The sequence below is a fragment of the Lissotriton vulgaris genome, chromosome 7 (genome assembly GCF_964263255.1).
Source record: "Lissotriton vulgaris chromosome 7, aLisVul1.2, whole genome shotgun sequence".
Classification (NCBI taxonomy): domain Eukaryota; kingdom Metazoa; phylum Chordata; class Amphibia; order Caudata; family Salamandridae; genus Lissotriton; species Lissotriton vulgaris.
In genome coordinates, this window is record NC_141695.1 from 1,389,260,559 (window position 1) to 1,389,281,290 (window position 20,732).

Genomic DNA, 20,732 nt, shown 5'->3' on the forward strand with positions numbered 1-20,732 from the left:
TTGGAGGACATATTGGGTCTACATCCCTCAGTTTCTGAGGTCCAAGAAATGTTCACCCTCTACCCTAATAGAGAGGTCTTGGCCGATCGTGGCTGAGAGGGGAAGAAGGTAGCAGTGCAAGATGCTTATGGTCCTTCTCTAATAATGGACCAACTTTCTCTCTCTCCTTACCTGTGGTTCTGCCTGGCTACTGGGGCTACCAGTTGTAAGCCTGCAGCCCACAGGGAGTTGGTTTGTTCCTCTCACACATGTAAATGGGTAAGCATTCAAGTGCACACACCTGCCTACGTCCACAGACCCTCGCGCACACACACTTTTGTCAACAAGCTTTTTCGCAATTAAGAGTATCAGGGACCCATGTTGAAATACAAAAGCAGCACACCACGTGACGGCCATCACATAGAGTCCAGCAGCAAATGGGAAACGTTTAACTAGCTGTGGTCCTATTACTTGCGCTCTACCGTGGAACAACTGCTGGATGAGTCCTGCTGGAGAATATTGAACCTACAACAAGTCTGAGGTAAATAAAAATTCCACAGGAATATAATCAAACAGGGACCTACAACCCTTCCGAGCCAGATAGGAGTCGAACCTACAATCTTCTGATCCGTAGTCAGACGCGTTATCCATTGCGCCACTGGCCCTATGTAGACTTACGCATCCTTTTGTCCTTAAGTGGGCTAGAAAGTGTGTGTATGTGTGTGTGAAGGCACAAGGGAACCCATCTGACCTCCTGGAAGTCTGTTCTGTGAGGTTTTCCCAAGTTTTACAAAGGACTTTAGGAGAAGGAAGCACCTAAAAGCTAGGCGAAATGGTCCTAGATCCAAGGAAATCTTTTAGATCAGGCTCAGTTTCTTAAATAGTTTGCATTAACATAATCAGTTCCAGGTCTGTGTGGGGCTGAGCTTGAGAACTCCTTAGTAAGTAGGCGTTTACAACAATAAGGGGTTTAATATTACAACACAGGTGAACATTCAGACACATTATCATAAGCTCACCTTGTCCAGGGACCCAAGCATGCTGCCTTTCCACTCTCAGAGCCCTTCACCTAACCTACTGTGCAGCTGTTTCACCTTTAATATCACTGTTCCACAGGCAGTGTGACGTCACAATGCTCCTTGTCTGTAGCCCGACCCAGGAGCCTTTGCAAACCTGGTATAATCTACATACTTACGGTGTGTTTAGTCTTGGACCACAAATGCAGTGAAGAATAATGGATTGCTACTCTTCATACATTTTTGACCATTGGCTCAGATTTGAATGCGTACTGGCCATCTGAGCATCTCTGCCAGGCCACCCTATGTCTAGAGACTGTAGATTTAGAGAGTTTATAAACATTGTCAGTTCATCAATAAAGTGTGCTCGCTTCGGCAGCACATATACTAAAATTGGAACGATACAGAGAAGATTAGCATGGCCCCTGCGCAAGGATGACACGCAAATTCGTGAAGCGTTCCATATTTTTAACAGCTTTCAGGAGAGAAATCTTTTTTGTTTTCAAGACTAATTGAAAAAATAAAGCAGGTCCCAGTGCTGTCCCCGTAATATGTATTTTTCAATTAGTCTCTCCTCAACATTTTTAATGTATTTGCTTTGCAGTAAAGAAGGTGCGCTCTATGTTCAGCTGCATTTAGCAAGGAAGCCTGCAGGACTTCTGGGACTTTTCTTTCTCTTTTTTAGCCTCACTGTCATTATTCTTCACCACCCCCAAATCTATACTGCTGCAGTGTTGTGTTGATTTGTGGGAATCAGGACAAAGAGAAGGGCAGGGCCTATGCAAATGAAGGCCTCAGGGATGTCTGGGAGTGCCTTTTTAGCAGTATTGTTAAAGTCCACCTTGCAACCGGATTGGTCGGGTAAGCTGAAAAACACCATGCCAGATTGGGCACCAGGTCTCTAGGCGCTTGGAGGACATATTGGGTCTACATCCCTCAGTTTCTGAGGTCCAAGAAATGTTCACCCTCTACCCTAATAGAGAGGTCTTGGCCGATCGTGGCTGAGAGGGGAAGAAGGTAGCAGTGCAAGATGCTTATGGTCCTTCTCTAATAATGGACCAACTTTCTCTCTCTCCTTACCTGTGGTTCTGCCTGGCTACTGGGGCTACCAGTTGTAAGCCTGCAGCCCACAGGGAGTTGGTTTGTTCCTCTCACACATGTAAATGGGTAAGCATTCAAGTGCACACACCTGCCTACGTCCACAGACCCTCGCGCACACACACTTTTGTCAACAAGCTTTTTCGCAATTAAGAGTATCAGGGACCCATGTTGAAATACAAAAGCAGCACACCACGTGACGGCCATCACATAGAGTCCAGCAGCAAATGGGAAACGTTTAACTAGCTGTGGTCCTATTACTTGCGCTCTACCGTGGAACAACTGCTGGATGAATCCTGCTGGAGAATATTGAACCTACAACAAGTCTGAGGTAAATAAAAATTCCACAGGAATATAATCAAACAGGGACCTACAACCCTTCCGAGCCAGATAGGAGTCGAACCTACAATCTTCTGATCCGTAGTCAGACGCGTTATCCATTGCGCCACTGGCCCTATGTAGACTTACGCATCCTTTTGTCCTTAAGTGGGCTAGAAAGTGTGTGTATGTGTGTGTGAAGGCACAAGGAAACCCATCTGACCTCCTGGAAGTCTGTTCTGTGAGGTTTTCCCAAGTTTTACAAAGGACTTTAGGAGAAGGAAGCACCTAAAAGCTAGGCGAAATGGTCCTAGATCCAAGGAAATCTTTTAGATCAGGCTCAGTTTCTTAAATAGTTTGCATTAACATAATCAGTTCCAGGTCTGTGTGGGGCTGAGCTTGAGAACTCCTTAGTAATTAGGCGTTTACAACAATAAGGGGTTTAATATTACAACACAGGTGAACATTCAGACACATTATCATAAGCTCACCTTGTCCAGGGACCCAAGCATGCTGCCTTTCCACTCTCAGAGCCCTTCACCTAACCTACTGTGCAGCTGTTTCACCTTTAATATCACTGTTCCACAGGCAGCGTGACGTCACAATGCTCCTTGTCTGTAGCCCGACCCAGGAGCCTTTGCAAACCTGGTATAATCTACATACTTACGGTGTGTTTAGTCTTGGACCACAAATGCAGTGAAGAATAATGGATTGCTACTCTTCATCCATTTTTGACCATTGGCTCAGATTTGAATGCGTACTGGCCATCTGAGCATCTCTGCCAGGCCACCCTATGTCTAGAGACTGTAGATTTAGAGAGTTTATAAACATTGTCAGTTCATCAATAAAGTGTGCTCGCTTCGGCAGCACATATACTAAAATTGGAACGATACAGAGAAGATTAGCATGGCCCCTGCGCAAGGATGACACGCAAATTCGTGAAGCGTTCCATATTTTTAACAGCTTTCAGGAGAGAAATCTTTTTTGTTTTCAAGACTAATTGAAAAAATAAAGCAGGTCCCAGTGCTGTCCCCGTAATATGTATTTTTCAATTAGTCTCTCCTCAACATTTTTAATGTATTTGCTTTGCAGTAAAGAAGGTGCGCTCTATGTTCAGCTGCATTTAGCAAGGAAGCCTGCAGGACTTCTGGGACTTTTCTTTCTCTTTTTTAGCCTCACTGTCATTATTCTTCACCACCCCCAAATCTATACTGCTGCAGTGTTGTGTTGATTTGTGGGAATCAGGACAAAGAGAAGGGCAGGGCCTATGCAAATGAAGGCCTCAGGGATGTCTGGGAGTGCCTTTTTAGCAGTATTGTTAAAGTCCACCTTGCAACCGGATTGGTCGGGTAAGCTGAAAAACACCATGCCAGATTGGGCACCAGGTCTCTAGGCGCTTGGAGGACATATTGGGTCTACATCCCTCAGTTTCTGAGGTCCAAGAAATGTTCACCCTCTACCCTAATAGAGAGGTCTTGGCCGATCGTGGCTGAGAGGGGAAGAAGGTAGCAGTGCAAGATGCTTATGGTCCTTCTCTAATAATGGACCAACTTTCTCTCTCTCCTTACCTGTGGTTCTGCCTGGCTACTGGGGCTACCAGTTGTAAGCCTGCAGCCCACAGGGAGTTGGTTTGTTCCTCTCACACATGTAAATGGTTAAGCATTCAAGTGCACACACCTGCCTACGTCCACAGACCCTCGCGCACACACACTTTTGTCAACAAGCTTTTTCGCAATTAAGAGTATCAGGGACCCATGTTGAAATACAAAAGCAGCACACCACGTGACGGCCATCACATAGAGTCCAGCAGCAAATGGGAAACGTTTAACTAGCTGTGGTCCTATTACTTGCGCTCTACCGTGGAACAACTGCTGGATGAGTCCTGCTGGAGAATATTGAACCTACAACAAGTCTGAGGTAAATAAAAATTCCACAGGAATATAATCAAACAGGGACCTACAACCCTTCCGAGCCAGATAGGAGTCGAACCTACAATCTTCTGATCCGTAGTCAGACGCGTTATCCATTGCGCCACTGGCCCTATGTAGACTTACGCATCCTTTTGTCCTTAAGTGGGCTAGAAAGTGTGTGTATGTGTGTGTGAAGGCACAAGGGAACCCATCTGACCTCCTGGAAGTCTGTTCTGTGAGGTTTTCCCAAGTTTTCCAAAGGACTTTAGGAGAAGGAAGCACCTAAAAGCTAGGCGAAATGGTCCTAGATCCAAGGAAATCTTTTAGATCAGGCTCAGTTTCTTAAATAGTTTGCATTAACATAATCAGTTCCAGGTCTGTGTGGGGCTGAGCTTGAGAACTCCTTAGTAAGTAGGCGTTTACAACAATAAGGGGTTTAATATTACAACACAGGTGAACATTCAGACACATTATCATAAGCTCACCTTGTCCAGGGACCCAAGCATGCTGCCTTTCCACTCTCAGAGCCCTTCACCTAACCTACTGTGCAGCTGTTTCACCTTTAATATCACTGTTCCACAGGCAGCGTGACGTCACAATGCTCCTTGTCTGTAGCCCGACCCAGGAGCCTTTGCAAACCTGGTATAATCTACATACTTACGGTGTGTTTAGTCTTGGACCACAAATGCAGTGAAGAATAATGGATTGCTACTCTTCATACATTTTTGACCATTGGCTCAGATTTGAATGCGTACTGGCCATCTGAGCATCTCTGCCAGGCCACCCTATGTCTAGAGACTGTAGATTTAGAGAGTTTATAAACATTGTCAGTTCATCAATAAAGTGTGCTCGCTTCGGCAGCACATATACTAAAATTGGAACGATACAGAGAAGATTAGCATGGCCCCTGCGCAAGGATGACACGCAAATTCGTGAAGCGTTCCATATTTTTAACAGCTTTCAGGAGAGAAATCTTTTTTGTTTTCAAGACTAATTGAAAAAATAAAGCAGGTCCCAGTGCTGTCCCCGTAATATGTATTTTTCAATTAGTCTCTCCTCAACATTTTTAATGTATTTGCTTTGCAGTAAAGAAGGTGCGCTCTATGTTCAGCTGCATTTAGCAAGGAAGCCTGCAGGACTTCTGGGACTTTTCTTTCTCTTTTTTAGCCTCACTGTCATTATTCTTCACCACCCCCAAATCTATACTGCTGCAGTGTTGTGTTGATTTGTGGGAATCAGGACAAAGAGAAGGGCAGGGCCTATGCAAATGAAGGCCTCAGGGATGTCTGGGAGTGCCTTTTTAGCAGTATTGTTAAAGTCCACCTTGCAACCGGATTGGTCGGGTAAGCTGAAAAACACCATGCCAGATTGGGCACCAGGTCTCTAGGCGCTTGGAGGACATATTGGGTCTACATCCCTCAGTTTCTGAGGTCCAAGAAATGTTCACCCTCTACCCTAATAGAGAGGTCTTGGCCGATCGTGGCTGAGAGGGGAAGAAGGTAGCAGTGCAAGATGCTTATGGTCCTTCTCTAATAATGGACCAACTTTCTCTCTCTCCTTACCTGTGGTTCTGCCTGGCTACTGGGGCTACCAGTTGTAAGCCTGCAGCCCACAGGGAGTTGGTTTGTTCCTCTCACACATGTAAATGGGTAAGCATTCAAGTGCACACACCTGCCTACGTCCACAGACCCTCGCGCACACACACTTTTGTCAACAAGCTTTTTCGCAATTAAGAGTATCAGGGACCCATGTTGAAATACAAAAGCAGCACACCACGTGACGGCCATCACATAGAGTCCAGCAGCAAATGGGAAACGTTTAACTAGCTGTGGTCCTATTACTTGCGCTCTACCGTGGAACAACTGCTGGATGAATCCTGCTGGAGAATATTGAACCTACAACAAGTCTGAGGTAAATAAAAATTCCACAGGAATATAATCAAACAGGGACCTACAACCCTTCCGAGCCAGATAGGAGTCGAACCTACAATCTTCTGATCCGTAGTCAGACGCGTTATCCATTGCGCCACTGGCCCTATGTAGACTTACGCATCCTTTTGTCCTTAAGTGGGCTAGAAAGTGTGTGTATGTGTGTGTGAAGGCACAAGGAAACCCATCTGACCTCCTGGAAGTCTGTTCTGTGAGGTTTTCCCAAGTTTTACAAAGGACTTTAGGAGAAGGAAGCACCTAAAAGCTAGGCGAAATGGTCCTAGATCCAAGGAAATCTTTTAGATCAGGCTCAGTTTCTTAAATAGTTTGCATTAACATAATCAGTTCCAGGTCTGTGTGGGGCTGAGCTTGAGAACTCCTTAGTAAGTAGGCGTTTACAACAATAAGGGGTTTAATATTACAACACAGGTGAACATTCAGACACATTATCATAAGCTCACCTTGTCCAGGGACCCAAGCATGCTGCCTTTCCACTCTCAGAGCCCTTCACCTAACCTACTGTGCAGCTGTTTCACCTTTAATATCACTGTTCCACAGGCAGCGTGACGTCACAATGCTCCTTGTCTGTAGCCCGACCCAGGAGCCTTTGCAAACCTGGTATAATCTACATACTTACGGTGTGTTTAGTCTTGGACCACAAATGCAGTGAAGAATAATGGATTGCTACTCTTCATCCATTTTTGACCATTGGCTCAGATTTGAATGCGTACTGGCCATCTGAGCATCTCTGCCAGGCCACCCTATGTCTAGAGACTGTAGATTTAGAGAGTTTATAAACATTGTCAGTTCATCAATAAAGTGTGCTCGCTTCGGCAGCACATATACTAAAATTGAAACGATACAGAGAAGATTAGCATGGCCCCTGCGCAAGGATGACACGCAAATTCGTGAAGCGTTCCATATTTTTAACAGCTTTCAGGAGAGAAATCTTTTTTGTTTTCAAGACTAATTGAAAAAATAAAGCAGGTCCCAGTGCTGTCCCCGTAATATGTATTTTTCAATTAGTCTCTCCTCAACATTTTTAATGTATTTGCTTTGCAGTAAAGAAGGTGCGCTCTATGTTCAGCTGCATTTAGCAAGGAAGCCTGCAGGACTTCTGGGACTTTTCTTTCTCTTTTTTAGCCTCACTGTCATTATTCTTCACCACCCCCAAATCTATACTGCTGCAGTGTTGTGTTGATTTGTGGGAATCAGGACAAAGAGAAGGGCAGGGCCTATGCAAATGAAGGCCTCAGGGATGTCTGGGAGTGCCTTTTTAGCAGTATTGTTAAAGTCCACCTTGCAACCGGATTGGTCGGGTAAGCTGAAAAACACCATGCCAGATTGGGCACCAGGTCTCTAGGCGCTTGGAGGACATATTGGGTCTACATCCCTCAGTTTCTGAGGTCCAAGAAATGTTCACCCTCTACCCTAATAGAGAGGTCTTGGCCGATCGTGGCTGAGAGGGGAAGAAGGTAGCAGTGCAAGATGCTTATGGTCCTTCTCTAATAATGGACCAACTTTCTCTCTCTCCTTACCTGTGGTTCTGCCTGGCTACTGGGGCTACCAGTTGTAAGCCTGCAGCCCACAGGGAGTTGGTTTGTTCCTCTCACACATGTAAATGGGTAAGCATTCAAGTGCACACACCTGCCTACGTCCACAGACCCTCGCGCACACACACTTTTGTCAACAAGCTTTTTCGCAATTAAGAGTATCAGGGACCCATGTTGAAATACAAAAGCAGCACACCACGTGACGGCCATCACATAGAGTCCAGCAGCAAATGGGAAACGTTTAACTAGCTGTGGTCCTATTACTTGCGCTCTACCGTGGAACAACTGCTGGATGAGTCCTGCTGGAGAATATTGAACCTACAACAAGTCTGAGGTAAATAAAAATTCCACAGGAATATAATCAAACAGGGACCTACAACCCTTCCGAGCCAGATAGGAGTCGAACCTACAATCTTCTGATCCGTAGTCAGACGCGTTATCCATTGCGCCACTGGCCCTATGTAGACTTACGCATCCTTTTGTCCTTAAGTGGGCTAGAAAGTGTGTGTATGTGTGTGTGAAGGCACAAGGGAACCCATCTGACCTCCTGGAAGTCTGTTCTGTGAGGTTTTCCCAAGTTTTACAAAGGACTTTAGGAGAAGGAAGCACCTAAAAGCTAGGCGAAATGGTCCTAGATCCAAGGAAATCTTTTAGATCAGGCTCAGTTTCTTAAATAGTTTGCATTAACATAATCAGTTCCAGGTCTGTGTGGGGCTGAGCTTGAGAACTCCTTAGTAAGTAGGCGTTTACAACAATAAGGGGTTTAATATTACAACACAGGTGAACATTCAGACACATTATCATAAGCTCACCTTGTCCAGGGACCCAAGCATGCTGCCTTTCCACTCTCAGAGCCCTTCACCTAACCTACTGTGCAGCTGTTTCACCTTTAATATCACTGTTCCACAGGCAGTGTGACGTCACAATGCTCCTTGTCTGTAGCCCGACCCAGGAGCCTTTGCAAACCTGGTATAATCTACATACTTACGGTGTGTTTAGTCTTGGACCACAAATGCAGTGAAGAATAATGGATTGCTACTCTTCATACATTTTTGACCATTGGCTCAGATTTGAATGCGTACTGGCCATCTGAGCATCTCTGCCAGGCCACCCTATGTCTAGAGACTGTAGATTTAGAGAGTTTATAAACATTGTCAGTTCATCAATAAAGTGTGCTCGCTTCGGCAGCACATATACTAAAATTGGAACGATACAGAGAAGATTAGCATGGCCCCTGCGCAAGGATGACACGCAAATTTGTGAAGCGTTCCATATTTTTAACAGCTTTCAGGAGAGAAATCTTTTTTGTTTTCAAGACTAATTGAAAAAATAAAGCAGGTCCCAGTGCTGTCCCCGTAATATGTATTTTTCAATTAGTCTCTCCTCAACATTTTTAATGTATTTGCTTTGCAGTAAAGAAGGTGCGCTCTATGTTCAGCTGCATTTAGCAAGGAAGCCTGCAGGACTTCTGGGACTTTTCTTTCTCTTTTTTAGCCTCACTGTCATTATTCTTCACCACCCCCAAATCTATACTGCTGCAGTGTTGTGTTGATTTGTGGGAATCAGGACAAAGAGAAGGGCAGGGCCTATGCAAATGAAGGCCTCAGGGATGTCTGGGAGTGCCTTTTTAGCAGTATTGTTAAAGTCCACCTTGCAACCGGATTGGTCGGGTAAGCTGAAAAACACCATGCCAGATTGGGCACCAGGTCTCTAGGCGCTTGGAGGACATATTGGGTCTACATCCCTCAGTTTCTGAGGTCCAAGAAATGTTCACCCTCTACCCTAATAGAGAGGTCTTGGCCGATCGTGGCTGAGAGGGGAAGAAGGTAGCAGTGCAAGATGCTTATGGTCCTTCTCTAATAATGGACCAACTTTCTCTCTCTCCTTACCTGTGGTTCTGCCTGGCTACTGGGGCTACCAGTTGTAAGCCTGCAGCCCACAGGGAGTTGGTTTGTTCCTCTCACACATGTAAATGGGTAAGCATTCAAGTGCACACACCTGCCTACGTCCACAGACCCTCGCGCACACACACTTTTGTCAACAAGCTTTTTCGCAATTAAGAGTATCAGGGACCCATGTTGAAATACAAAAGCAGCACACCACGTGACGGCCATCACATAGAGTCCAGCAGCAAATGGGAAACGTTTAACTAGCTGTGGTCCTATTACTTGCGCTCTACCGTGGAACAACTGCTGGATGAATCCTGCTGGAGAATATTGAACCTACAACAAGTCTGAGGTAAATAAAAATTCCACAGGAATATAATCAAACAGGGACCTACAACCCTTCCGAGCCAGATAGGAGTCGAACCTACAATCTTCTGATCCGTAGTCAGACGCGTTATCCATTGCGCCACTGGCCCTATGTAGACTTACGCATCCTTTTGTCCTTAAGTGGGCTAGAAAGTGTGTGTATGTGTGTGTGAAGGCACAAGGAAACCCATCTGACCTCCTGGAAGTCTGTTCTGTGAGGTTTTCCCAAGTTTTACAAAGGACTTTAGGAGAAGGAAGCACCTAAAAGCTAGGCGAAATGGTCCTAGATCCAAGGAAATCTTTTAGATCAGGCTCAGTTTCTTAAATAGTTTGCATTAACATAATCAGTTCCAGGTCTGTGTGGGGCTGAGCTTGAGAACTCCTTAGTAAGTAGGCGTTTACAACAATAAGGGGTTTAATATTACAACACAGGTGAACATTCAGACACATTATCATAAGCTCACCTTGTCCAGGGACCCAAGCATGCTGCCTTTCCACTCTCAGAGCCCTTCACCTAACCTACTGTGCAGCTGTTTCACCTTTAATATCACTGTTCCACAGGCAGCGTGACGTCACAATGCTCCTTGTCTGTAGCCCGACCCAGGAGCCTTTGCAAACCTGGTATAATCTACATACTTACGGTGTGTTTAGTCTTGGACCACAAATGCAGTGAAGAATAATGGATTGCTACTCTTCATCCATTTTTGACCATTGGCTCAGATTTGAATGCGTACTGGCCATCTGAGCATCTCTGCCAGGCCACCCTATGTCTAGAGACTGTAGATTTAGAGAGTTTATAAACATTGTCAGTTCATCAATAAAGTGTGCTCGCTTCGGCAGCACATATACTAAAATTGGAACGATACAGAGAAGATTAGCATGGCCCCTGCGCAAGGATGACACGCAAATTCGTGAAGCGTTCCATATTTTTAACAGCTTTCAGGAGAGAAATCTTTTTTGTTTTCAAGACTAATTGAAAAAATAAAGCAGGTCCCAGTGCTGTCCCCGTAATATGTATTTTTCAATTAGTCTCTCCTCAACATTTTTAATGTATTTGCTTTGCAGTAAAGAAGGTGCGCTCTATGTTCAGCTGCATTTAGCAAGGAAGCCTGCAGGACTTCTGGGACTTTTCTTTCTCTTTTTTAGCCTCACTGTCATTATTCTTCACCACCCCCAAATCTATACTGCTGCAGTGTTGTGTTGATTTGTGGGAATCAGGACAAAGAGAAGGGCAGGGCCTATGCAAATGAAGGCCTCAGGGATGTCTGGGAGTGCCTTTTTAGCAGTATTGTTAAAGTCCACCTTGCAACCGGATTGGTCGGGTAAGCTGAAAAACACCATGCCAGATTGGGCACCAGGTCTCTAGGCGCTTGGAGGACATATTGGGTCTACATCCCTCAGTTTCTGAGGTCCAAGAAATGTTCACCCTCTACCCTAATAGAGAGGTCTTGGCCGATCGTGGCTGAGAGGGGAAGAAGGTAGCAGTGCAAGATGCTTATGGTCCTTCTCTAATAATGGACCAACTTTCTCTCTCTCCTTACCTGTGGTTCTGCCTGGCTACTGGGGCTACCAGTTGTAAGCCTGCAGCCCACAGGGAGTTGGTTTGTTCCTCTCACACATGTAAATGGGTAAGCATTCAAGTGCACACACCTGCCTACGTCCACAGACCCTCGCGCACACACACTTTTGTCAACAAGCTTTTTCGCAATTAAGAGTATCAGGGACCCATGTTGAAATACAAAAGCAGCACACCACGTGACGGCCATCACATAGAGTCCAGCAGCAAATGGGAAACGTTTAACTAGCTGTGGTCCTATTACTTGCGCTCTACCGTGGAACAACTGCTGGATGAGTCCTGCTGGAGAATATTGAACCTACAACAAGTCTGAGGTAAATAAAAATTCCACAGGAATATAATCAAACAGGGACCTACAACCCTTCCGAGCCAGATAGGAGTCGAACCTACAATCTTCTGATCCGTAGTCAGACGCGTTATCCATTGCGCCACTGGCCCTATGTAGACTTACGCATCCTTTTGTCCTTAAGTGGGCTAGAAAGTGTGTGTATGTGTGTGTGAAGGCACAAGGGAACCCATCTGACCTCCTGGAAGTCTGTTCTGTGAGGTTTTCCCAAGTTTTACAAAGGACTTTAGGAGAAGGAAGCACCTAAAAGCTAGGCGAAATGGTCCTAGATCCAAGGAAATCTTTTAGATCAGGCTCAGTTTCTTAAATAGTTTGCATTAACATAATCAGTTCCAGGTCTGTGTGGGGCTGAGCTTGAGAACTCCTTAGTAAGTAGGCGTTTACAACAATAAGGGGTTTAATATTACAACACAGGTGAACATTCAGACACATTATCATAAGCTCACCTTGTCCAGGGACCCAAGCATGCTGCCTTTCCACTCTCAGAGCCCTTCACCTAACCTACTGTGCAGCTGTTTCACCTTTAATATCACTGTTCCACAGGCAGTGTGACGTCACAATGCTCCTTGTCTGTAGCCCGACCCAGGAGCCTTTGCAAACCTGGTATAATCTACATACTTACGGTGTGTTTAGTCTTGGACCACAAATGCAGTGAAGAATAATGGATTGCTACTCTTCATACATTTTTGACCATTGGCTCAGATTTGAATGCGTACTGGCCATCTGAGCATCTCTGCCAGGCCACCCTATGTCTAGAGACTGTAGATTTAGAGAGTTTATAAACATTGTCAGTTCATCAATAAAGTGTGCTCGCTTCGGCAGCACATATACTAAAATTGGAACGATACAGAGAAGATTAGCATGGCCCCTGCGCAAGGATGACACGCAAATTCGTGAAGCGTTCCATATTTTTAACAGCTTTCAGGAGAGAAATCTTTTTTGTTTTCAAGACTAATTGAAAAAATAAAGCAGGTCCCAGTGCTGTCCCCGTAATATGTATTTTTCAATTAGTCTCTCCTCAACATTTTTAATGTATTTGCTTTGCAGTAAAGAAGGTGCGCTCTATGTTCAGCTGCATTTAGCAAGGAAGCCTGCAGGACTTCTGGGACTTTTCTTTCTCTTTTTTAGCCTCACTGTCATTATTCTTCACCACCCCCAAATCTATACTGCTGCAGTGTTGTGTTGATTTGTGGGAATCAGGACAAAGAGAAGGGCAGGGCCTATGCAAATGAAGGCCTCAGGGATGTCTGGGAGTGCCTTTTTAGCAGTATTGTTAAAGTCCACCTTGCAACCGGATTGGTCGGGTAAGCTGAAAAACACCATGCCAGATTGGGCACCAGGTCTCTAGGCGCTTGGAGGACATATTGGGTCTACATCCCTCAGTTTCTGAGGTCCAAGAAATGTTCACCCTCTACCCTAATAGAGAGGTCTTGGCCGATCGTGGCTGAGAGGGGAAGAAGGTAGCAGTGCAAGATGCTTATGGTCCTTCTCTAATAATGGACCAACTTTCTCTCTCTCCTTACCTGTGGTTCTGCCTGGCTACTGGGGCTACCAGTTGTAAGCCTGCAGCCCACAGGGAGTTGGTTTGTTCCTCTCACACATGTAAATGGGTAAGCATTCAAGTGCACACACCTGCCTACGTCCACAGACCCTCGCGCACACACACTTTTGTCAACAAGCTTTTTCGCAATTAAGAGTATCAGGGACCCATGTTGAAATACAAAAGCAGCACACCACGTGACGGCCATCACATAGAGTCCAGCAGCAAATGGGAAACGTTTAACTAGCTGTGGTCCTATTACTTGCGCTCTACCGTGGAACAACTGCTGGATGAATCCTGCTGGAGAATATTGAACCTACAACAAGTCTGAGGTAAATAAAAATTCCACAGGAATATAATCAAACAGGGACCTACAACCCTTCCGAGCCAGATAGGAGTCGAACCTACAATCTTCTGATCCGTAGTCAGACGCGTTATCCATTGCGCCACTGGCCCTATGTAGACTTACGCATCCTTTTGTCCTTAAGTGGGCTAGAAAGTGTGTGTATGTGTGTGTGAAGGCACAAGGAAACCCATCTGACCTCCTGGAAGTCTGTTCTGTGAGGTTTTCCCAAGTTTTACAAAGGACTTTAGGAGAAGGAAGCACCTAAAAGCTAGGCGAAATGGTCCTAGATCCAAGGAAATCTTTTAGATCAGGCTCAGTTTCTTAAATAGTTTGCATTAACATAATCAGTTCCAGGTCTGTGTGGGGCTGAGCTTGAGAACTCCTTAGTAAGTAGGCGTTTACAACAATAAGGGGTTTAATATTACAACACAGGTGAACATTCAGACACATTATCATAAGCTCACCTTGTCCAGGGACCCAAGCATGCTGCCTTTCCACTCTCAGAGCCCTTCACCTAACCTACTGTGCAGCTGTTTCACCTTTAATATCACTGTTCCACAGGCAGCGTGACGTCACAATGCTCCTTGTCTGTAGCCCGACCCAGGAGCCTTTGCAAACCTGGTATAATCTACATACTTACGGTGTGTTTAGTCTTGGACCACAAATGCAGTGAAGAATAATGGATTGCTACTCTTCATCCATTTTTGACCATTGGCTCAGATTTGAATGCGTACTGGCCATCTGAGCATCTCTGCCAGGCCACCCTATGTCTAGAGACTGTAGATTTAGAGAGTTTATAAACATTGTCAGTTCATCAATAAAGTGTGCTCGCTTCGGCAGCACATATACTAAAATTAGAACGATACAGAGAAGATTAGCATGGCCCCTGCGCAAGGATGACACGCAAATTCGTGAAGCGTTCCATATTTTTAACAGCTTTCAGGAGAGAAATCTTTTTTGTTTTCAAGACTAATTGAAAAAATAAAGCAGGTCCCAGTGCTGTCCCCGTAATATGTATTTTTCAATTAGTCTCTCCTCAACATTTTTAATGTATTTGCTTTGCAGTAAAGAAGGTGCGCTCTATGTTCAGCTGCATTTAGCAAGGAAGCCTGCAGGACTTCTGGGACTTTTCTTTCTCTTTTTTAGCCTCACTGTCATTATTCTTCACCACCCCCAAATCTATACTGCTGCAGTGTTGTGTTGATTTGTGGGAATCAGGACAAAGAGAAGGGCAGGGCCTATGCAAATGAAGGCCTCAGGGATGTCTGGGAGTGCCTTTTTAGCAGTATTGTTAAAGTCCACCTTGCAACCGGATTGGTCGGGTAAGCTGAAAAACACCATGCCAGATTGGGCACCAGGTCTCTAGGCGCTTGGAGGACATATTGGGTCTACATCCCTCAGTTTCTGAGGTCCAAGAAATGTTCACCCTCTACCCTAATAGAGAGGTCTTGGCCGATCGTGGCTGAGAGGGGAAGAAGGTAGCAGTGCAAGATGCTTATGGTCCTTCTCTAATAATGGACCAACTTTCTCTCTCTCCTTACCTGTGGTTCTGCCTGGCTACTGGGGCTACCAGTTGTAAGCCTGCAGCCCACAGGGAGTTGGTTTGTTCCTCTCACACATGTAAATGGGTAAGCATTCAAGTGCACACACCTGCCTACGTCCACAGACCCTCGCGCACACACACTTTTGTCAACAAGCTTTTTCGCAATTAAGAGTATCAGGGACCCATGTTGAAATACAAAAGCAGCACACCACGTGACGGCCATCACATAGAGTCCAGCAGCAAATGGGAAACGTTTAACTAGCTGTGGTCCTATTACTTGCGCTCTACCGTGGAACAACTGCTGGATGAGTCCTGCTGGAGAATATTGAACCTACAACAAGTCTGAGGTAAATAAAAATTCCACAGGAATATAATCAAACAGGGACCTACAACCCTTCCGAGCCAGATAGGAGTCGAACCTACAATCTTCTGATCCGTAGTCAGACGCGTTATCCATTGCGCCACTGGCCCTATGTAGACTTACGCATCCTTTTGTCCTTAAGTGGGCTAGAAAGTGTGTGTATGTGTGTGTGAAGGCACAAGGGAACCCATCTGACCTCCTGGAAGTCTGTTCTGTGAGGTTTTCCCAAGTTTTACAAAGGACTTTAGGAGAAGGAAGCACCTAAAAGCTAGGCGAAATGGTCCTAGATCCAAGGAAATCTTTTAGATCAGGCTCAGTTTCTTAAATAGTTTGCATTAACATAATCAGTTCCAGGTCTGTGTGGGGCTGAGCTTGAGAACTCCTTAGTAAGTAGGCGTTTACAACAATAAGGGGTTTAATATTACAACACAGGTGAACATTCAGACACATTATCATAAGCTCACCTTGTCCAGGGACCCAAGCATGCTGCCTTTCCACTCTCAGAGCCCTTCACCTAACCTACTGTGCAGCTGTTTCACCTTTAATATCACTGTTCCACAGGCAGCGTGACGTCACAATGCTCCTTGTCTGTAGCCCGACCCAGGAGCCTTTGCAAACCTGGTATAATCTACATACTTACGGTGTGTTTAGTCTTGGACCACAAATGCAGTGAAGAATAATGGATTGCTACTCTTCATACATTTTTGACCATTGGCTCAGATTTGAATGCGTACTGGCCATCTGAGCATCTCTGCCAGGCCACCCTATGTCTAGAGACTGTAGATTTAGAGAGTTTATAAACATTGTCAGTTCATCAATAAAGTGTGCTCGCTTCGGCAGCACATATACTAAAATTGGAACGATACAGAGAAGATTAGCATGGCCCCTGCGCAAGGATGACACGCAAATTCGTGAAGCGTTCCATATTTTTAACAGCTTTCAGGAGAGAAATCTTTTTTGTTTTCAAGACTAATTGAAAAAATAAAGCAGGTCCCAGTGCTGTCCCCGTAATATGTATTTTTCAATTAGTCTCTCCTCAACATTTTTAATGTATTTGCTTTGCAGTAAAGAAGGTGCGCTCTATGTTCAGCTGCATTTAGCAAGGAATCCTGCAGGACTTCTGGGACTTTTCTTTCTCTTTTTTAGCCTCACTGTCATTATTCTTCACCACCCCCAAATCTATACTGCTGCAGTGTTGTGTTGATTTGTGGGAATCAGGACAAAGAGAAGGGCAGGGCCTATGCAAATGAAGGCCTCAGGGATGTCTGGGAGTGCCTTTTTAGCAGTATTGTTAAAGTCCACCTTGCAACCGGATTGGTCGGGTAAGCTGAAAAACACCATGCCAGATTGGGCACCAGGTCTCTAGGCGCTTGGAGGACATATTGGGTCTACATCCCTCAGTTTCTGAGGTCCAAGAAATGTTCACCCTCTACCCTAATAGAGAGGTCTTGGCCGATCGTGGCTGAGAGGGGAAGAAGGTAGCAGTGCAAGATGCTTATGGTCCTTCTCTAATAATGGACCAACTTTCTCTCTCTCCTTACCTGTGGTTCTGCCTGGCTACTGGGGCTACCAGTTGTAAGCCTGCAGCCCACAGGGAGTTGGTTTGTTCCTCTCACACATGTAAATGGGTAAGCATTCAAGTGCACACACCTGCCTACGTCCACAGACCCTCGCGCACACACACTTTTGTCAACAAGCTTTTTCGCAATTAAGAGTATCAGGGACCCATGTTGAAATACAAAAGCAGCACACCACGTGACGGCCATCACATAGAGTCCAGCAGCAAATGGGAAACGTTTAACTAGCTGTGGTCCTATTACTTGCGCTCTACCGTGGAACAACTGCTGGATGAATCCTGCTGGAGAATATTGAACCTACAACAAGTCTGAGGTAAATAAAAATTCCACAGGAATATAATCAAACAGGGACCTACAACCCTTCCGAGCCAGATAGGAGTCGAACCTACAATCTTCTGATCCGAAATCAGACGCGTTATCCATTGCGCCACTGGCCCTATGTAGACTTACGCATCCTTTTGTCCTTAAGTGGGCTAGAAAGTGTGTGTATGTGTGTGTGAAGGCACAAGGAAACCCATCTGACCTCCTGGAAGTCTGTTCTGTGAGGTTTTCCCAAGTTTTACAAAGGACTTTAGGAGAAGGAAGCACCTAAAAGCTAGGCGAAATGGTCCTAGATCCAAGGAAATCTTTTAGATCAGGCTCAGTTTCTTAAATAGTTTGCATTAACATAATCAGTTCCAGGTCTGTGTGGGGCTGAGCTTGAGAACTCCTTAGTAAGTAGGCGTTTACAACAATAAGGGGTTTAATATTACAACACAGGTGAACATTCAGACACATTATCATAAGCTCACCTTGTCCAGGGACCCAAGCATGCTGCCTTTCCACTCTCAGAGCCCTTCACCTAACCTACTGTGCAGCTGTTTCACCTTTAATATCACTGTTCCACAGGCAGCGTGACGTCACAATGCTCCTTGTCTGTAGCCCGACCCAGGAGCCTTTGCAAACCTGGTATAATCTACATACTTACGGTGTGTTTAGTCTTGGACCACAAATGCAGTGAAGAATAATGGATTGCTACTCTTCATCCATTTTTGACCATTGGCTCAGATTTGAATGCGTACTGGCCATCTGAGCATCTCTGCCAGGCCACCCTATGTCTAGAGACTGTAGATTTAGAGAGTTTATAAACATTGTCAGTTCATCAATAAAGTGTGCTCGCTTCGGCAGCACATATACTAAAATTGGAACGATACAGAGAAGATTAGCATGGCCCCTGCGCAAGGATGACACGCAAATTCGTGAAGCGTTCCATATTTTTAACAGCTTTCAGGAGAGAAATCTTTTTTGTTTTCAAGACTAATTGAAAAAATAAAGCAGGTCCCAGTGCTGTCCCCGTAATATGTATTTTTCAATTAGTCTCTCCTCAACATTTTTAATGTATTTGCTTTGCAGTAAAGAAGGTGCGCTCTATGTTCAGCTGCATTTAGCAAGGAAGCCTGCAGGACTTCTGGGACTTTTCTTTCTCTTTTTTAGCCTCACTGTCATTATTCTTCACCACCCCCAAATCTATACTGCTGCAGTGTTGTGTTGATTTGTGGGAATCAGGACAAAGAGAAGGGCAGGGCCTATGCAAATGAAGGCCTCAGGGATGTCTGGGAGTGCCTTTTTAGCAGTATTGTTAAAGTCCACCTTGCAACCGGATTGGTCGGGTAAGCTGAAAAACACCATGCCAGATTGGGCACCAGGTCTCTAGGCGCTTGGAGGACATATTGGGTCTACATCCCTCAGTTTCTGAGGTCCAAGAAATGTTCACCCTCTACCCTAATAGAGAGGTCTTGGCCGATCGTGGCTGAGAGGGGAAGAAGGTAGCAGTGCAAGATGCTTATGGTCCTTCTCTAATAATGGACCAACTTTCTCTCTCTCCTTACCTGTGGTTCTGCCTGGCTACTGGGGCTACCAGTTGTAAGCCTGCAGCCCACAGGGAGTTGGTTTGTTCCTCTCACACATGTAAATGGTTAAGCATTCAAGTGCACACACCTGCCTACGTCCACAGACCCTCGCGCACACACACTTTTGTCAACAAGCTTTTTCGCAATTAAGAGTATCAGGGACCCATGTTGAAATACAAAAGCAGCACACCACGTGACGGCCATCACATAGAGTCCAGCAGCAAATGGGAAACGTTTAACTAGCTGTGGTCCTATTACTTGCGCTCTACCGTGGAACAACTGCTGGATGAGTCCTGCTGGAGAATATTGAACCTACAACAAGTCTGAGGTAAATAAAAATTCCACAGGAATATAATCAAACAGGGACCTACAACCCTTCCGAGCCAGATAGGAGTCGAACCTACAATCTTCTGATCCGTAGTCAGACGCGTTATCCATTGCGCCACTGGCCCTATGTAGACTTACGCATCCTTTTGTCCTTAAGTGGGCTAGAAAGTGTGTGTATGTGTGTGTGAAGGCACAAGGGAACCCATCTGACCTCCTGGAAGTCTGTTCTGTGAGGTTTTCCCAAGTTTTACAAAGGACTTTAGGAGAAGGAAGCACCTAAAAGCTAGGCGAAATGGTCCTAGATCCAAGGAAATCTTTTAGATCAGGCTCAGTTTCTTAAATAGTTTGCATTAACATAATCAGTTCCAGGTCTGTGTGGGGCTGAGCTTGAGAACTCCTTAGTAAGTAGGCGTTTACAACAATAAGGGGTTTAATATTACAACACAGGTGAACATTCAGACACATTATCATAAGCTCACCTTGTCCAGGGACCCAAGCATGCTGCCTTTCCACTCTCAGAGCCCTTCACCTAACCTACTGTGCAGCTGTTTCACCTTTAATATCACTGTTCCACAGGCAGCGTGACGTCACAATGCTCCTTGTCTGTAGCCCGACCCAGGAGCCTTTGCAAACCTGGTATAATCTACATACTTACGGTGTGTTTAGTCTTGGACCACAAATGCAGTGAAGAATAATGGATTGCTACTCTTCATCCATTTTTGACCATTGGCTCAGATTTGAATGCGTACTGGCCATCTGAGCATCTCTGCCAGGCCACCCTATGTCTAGAGACTGTAGATTTAGAGAGTTTATAAACATTGTCAGTTCATCAATAAAGTGTGCTCGCTTCGGCAGCTCATATACTAAAATTGGAACGATACAGAGAAGATTAGCATGGCCCCTGCGCAAGGATGACACGCAAATTCGTGAAGCGTTCCATATTTTTAACAGCTTTCAGGAGAGAAATCTTTTTTGTTTTCAAGACTAATTGAAAAAATAAAGCAGGTCCCAGTGCTGTCCCCGTAATATGTATTTTTCAATTAGTCTCTCCTCAACATTTTTAATGTATTTGCTTTGCAGTAAAGAAGGTGCGCTCTATGTTCAGCTGCATTTAGCAAGGAAGCCTGCAGGACTTCTGGGACTTTTCTTTCTCTTTTTTAGCCTCACTGTCAT

At 45.1% G+C, this 20,732-nt stretch overlaps 22 non-coding genes across 22 annotated transcripts; 11 read left to right on the top strand and 11 right to left on the bottom strand.

Annotated features, from left to right (window-relative positions):
* Positions 1–571: 571 nt before the first annotated feature.
* On the bottom strand, positions 572–644 carry TRNAR-ACG (transfer RNA arginine (anticodon ACG)). Its single transcript has one exon. It is a non-coding gene; the product is annotated as a tRNA-Arg (tRNA).
* Positions 645–1,358: 714 nt separating this feature from the next.
* On the top strand, positions 1,359–1,465 carry LOC147703910 (U6 spliceosomal RNA). Its single transcript, XR_015298389.1, has one exon. It is a non-coding gene; the product is annotated as a U6 spliceosomal RNA (small nuclear RNA).
* A 1,010-nt stretch (positions 1,466–2,475) lies between these two features.
* TRNAR-ACG (transfer RNA arginine (anticodon ACG)) lies at positions 2,476–2,548 on the bottom strand. The gene has a single exon. It is a non-coding gene; the product is annotated as a tRNA-Arg (tRNA).
* Positions 2,549–3,262: 714 nt separating this feature from the next.
* Positions 3,263–3,369, top strand: LOC147703912 (U6 spliceosomal RNA). Its single transcript, XR_015298400.1, has one exon. It is a non-coding gene; the product is annotated as a U6 spliceosomal RNA (small nuclear RNA).
* A 1,010-nt stretch (positions 3,370–4,379) lies between these two features.
* Positions 4,380–4,452, bottom strand: TRNAR-ACG (transfer RNA arginine (anticodon ACG)). Its single transcript has one exon. It is a non-coding gene; the product is annotated as a tRNA-Arg (tRNA).
* Positions 4,453–5,166: 714 nt separating this feature from the next.
* LOC147703914 (U6 spliceosomal RNA) lies at positions 5,167–5,273 on the top strand. Its single transcript, XR_015298412.1, has one exon. It is a non-coding gene; the product is annotated as a U6 spliceosomal RNA (small nuclear RNA).
* A 1,010-nt stretch (positions 5,274–6,283) lies between these two features.
* On the bottom strand, positions 6,284–6,356 carry TRNAR-ACG (transfer RNA arginine (anticodon ACG)). Its single transcript has one exon. It is a non-coding gene; the product is annotated as a tRNA-Arg (tRNA).
* A 714-nt stretch (positions 6,357–7,070) lies between these two features.
* LOC147703916 (U6 spliceosomal RNA) lies at positions 7,071–7,177 on the top strand. The gene has a single exon (XR_015298275.1). It is a non-coding gene; the product is annotated as a U6 spliceosomal RNA (small nuclear RNA).
* A 1,010-nt stretch (positions 7,178–8,187) lies between these two features.
* Positions 8,188–8,260, bottom strand: TRNAR-ACG (transfer RNA arginine (anticodon ACG)). Its single transcript has one exon. It is a non-coding gene; the product is annotated as a tRNA-Arg (tRNA).
* Positions 8,261–8,974: 714 nt separating this feature from the next.
* LOC147703918 (U6 spliceosomal RNA) lies at positions 8,975–9,081 on the top strand. Its single transcript, XR_015298257.1, has one exon. It is a non-coding gene; the product is annotated as a U6 spliceosomal RNA (small nuclear RNA).
* Positions 9,082–10,091: 1,010 nt separating this feature from the next.
* TRNAR-ACG (transfer RNA arginine (anticodon ACG)) lies at positions 10,092–10,164 on the bottom strand. Its single transcript has one exon. It is a non-coding gene; the product is annotated as a tRNA-Arg (tRNA).
* Positions 10,165–10,878: 714 nt separating this feature from the next.
* Positions 10,879–10,985, top strand: LOC147703920 (U6 spliceosomal RNA). Its single transcript, XR_015298423.1, has one exon. It is a non-coding gene; the product is annotated as a U6 spliceosomal RNA (small nuclear RNA).
* Positions 10,986–11,995: 1,010 nt separating this feature from the next.
* Positions 11,996–12,068, bottom strand: TRNAR-ACG (transfer RNA arginine (anticodon ACG)). Its single transcript has one exon. It is a non-coding gene; the product is annotated as a tRNA-Arg (tRNA).
* A 714-nt stretch (positions 12,069–12,782) lies between these two features.
* LOC147703922 (U6 spliceosomal RNA) lies at positions 12,783–12,889 on the top strand. The gene has a single exon (XR_015298434.1). It is a non-coding gene; the product is annotated as a U6 spliceosomal RNA (small nuclear RNA).
* A 1,010-nt stretch (positions 12,890–13,899) lies between these two features.
* TRNAR-ACG (transfer RNA arginine (anticodon ACG)) lies at positions 13,900–13,972 on the bottom strand. The gene has a single exon. It is a non-coding gene; the product is annotated as a tRNA-Arg (tRNA).
* Positions 13,973–14,686: 714 nt separating this feature from the next.
* LOC147703924 (U6 spliceosomal RNA) lies at positions 14,687–14,793 on the top strand. The gene has a single exon (XR_015298342.1). It is a non-coding gene; the product is annotated as a U6 spliceosomal RNA (small nuclear RNA).
* A 1,010-nt stretch (positions 14,794–15,803) lies between these two features.
* Positions 15,804–15,876, bottom strand: TRNAR-ACG (transfer RNA arginine (anticodon ACG)). Its single transcript has one exon. It is a non-coding gene; the product is annotated as a tRNA-Arg (tRNA).
* A 714-nt stretch (positions 15,877–16,590) lies between these two features.
* On the top strand, positions 16,591–16,697 carry LOC147703926 (U6 spliceosomal RNA). Its single transcript, XR_015298445.1, has one exon. It is a non-coding gene; the product is annotated as a U6 spliceosomal RNA (small nuclear RNA).
* Positions 16,698–17,707: 1,010 nt separating this feature from the next.
* TRNAR-UCG (transfer RNA arginine (anticodon UCG)) lies at positions 17,708–17,780 on the bottom strand. The gene has a single exon. It is a non-coding gene; the product is annotated as a tRNA-Arg (tRNA).
* A 714-nt stretch (positions 17,781–18,494) lies between these two features.
* LOC147703928 (U6 spliceosomal RNA) lies at positions 18,495–18,601 on the top strand. Its single transcript, XR_015298456.1, has one exon. It is a non-coding gene; the product is annotated as a U6 spliceosomal RNA (small nuclear RNA).
* A 1,010-nt stretch (positions 18,602–19,611) lies between these two features.
* Positions 19,612–19,684, bottom strand: TRNAR-ACG (transfer RNA arginine (anticodon ACG)). Its single transcript has one exon. It is a non-coding gene; the product is annotated as a tRNA-Arg (tRNA).
* Positions 19,685–20,398: 714 nt separating this feature from the next.
* Positions 20,399–20,505, top strand: LOC147703930 (U6 spliceosomal RNA). The gene has a single exon (XR_015298351.1). It is a non-coding gene; the product is annotated as a U6 spliceosomal RNA (small nuclear RNA).
* The last annotated feature ends 227 nt before the right edge of the window (positions 20,506–20,732 follow it).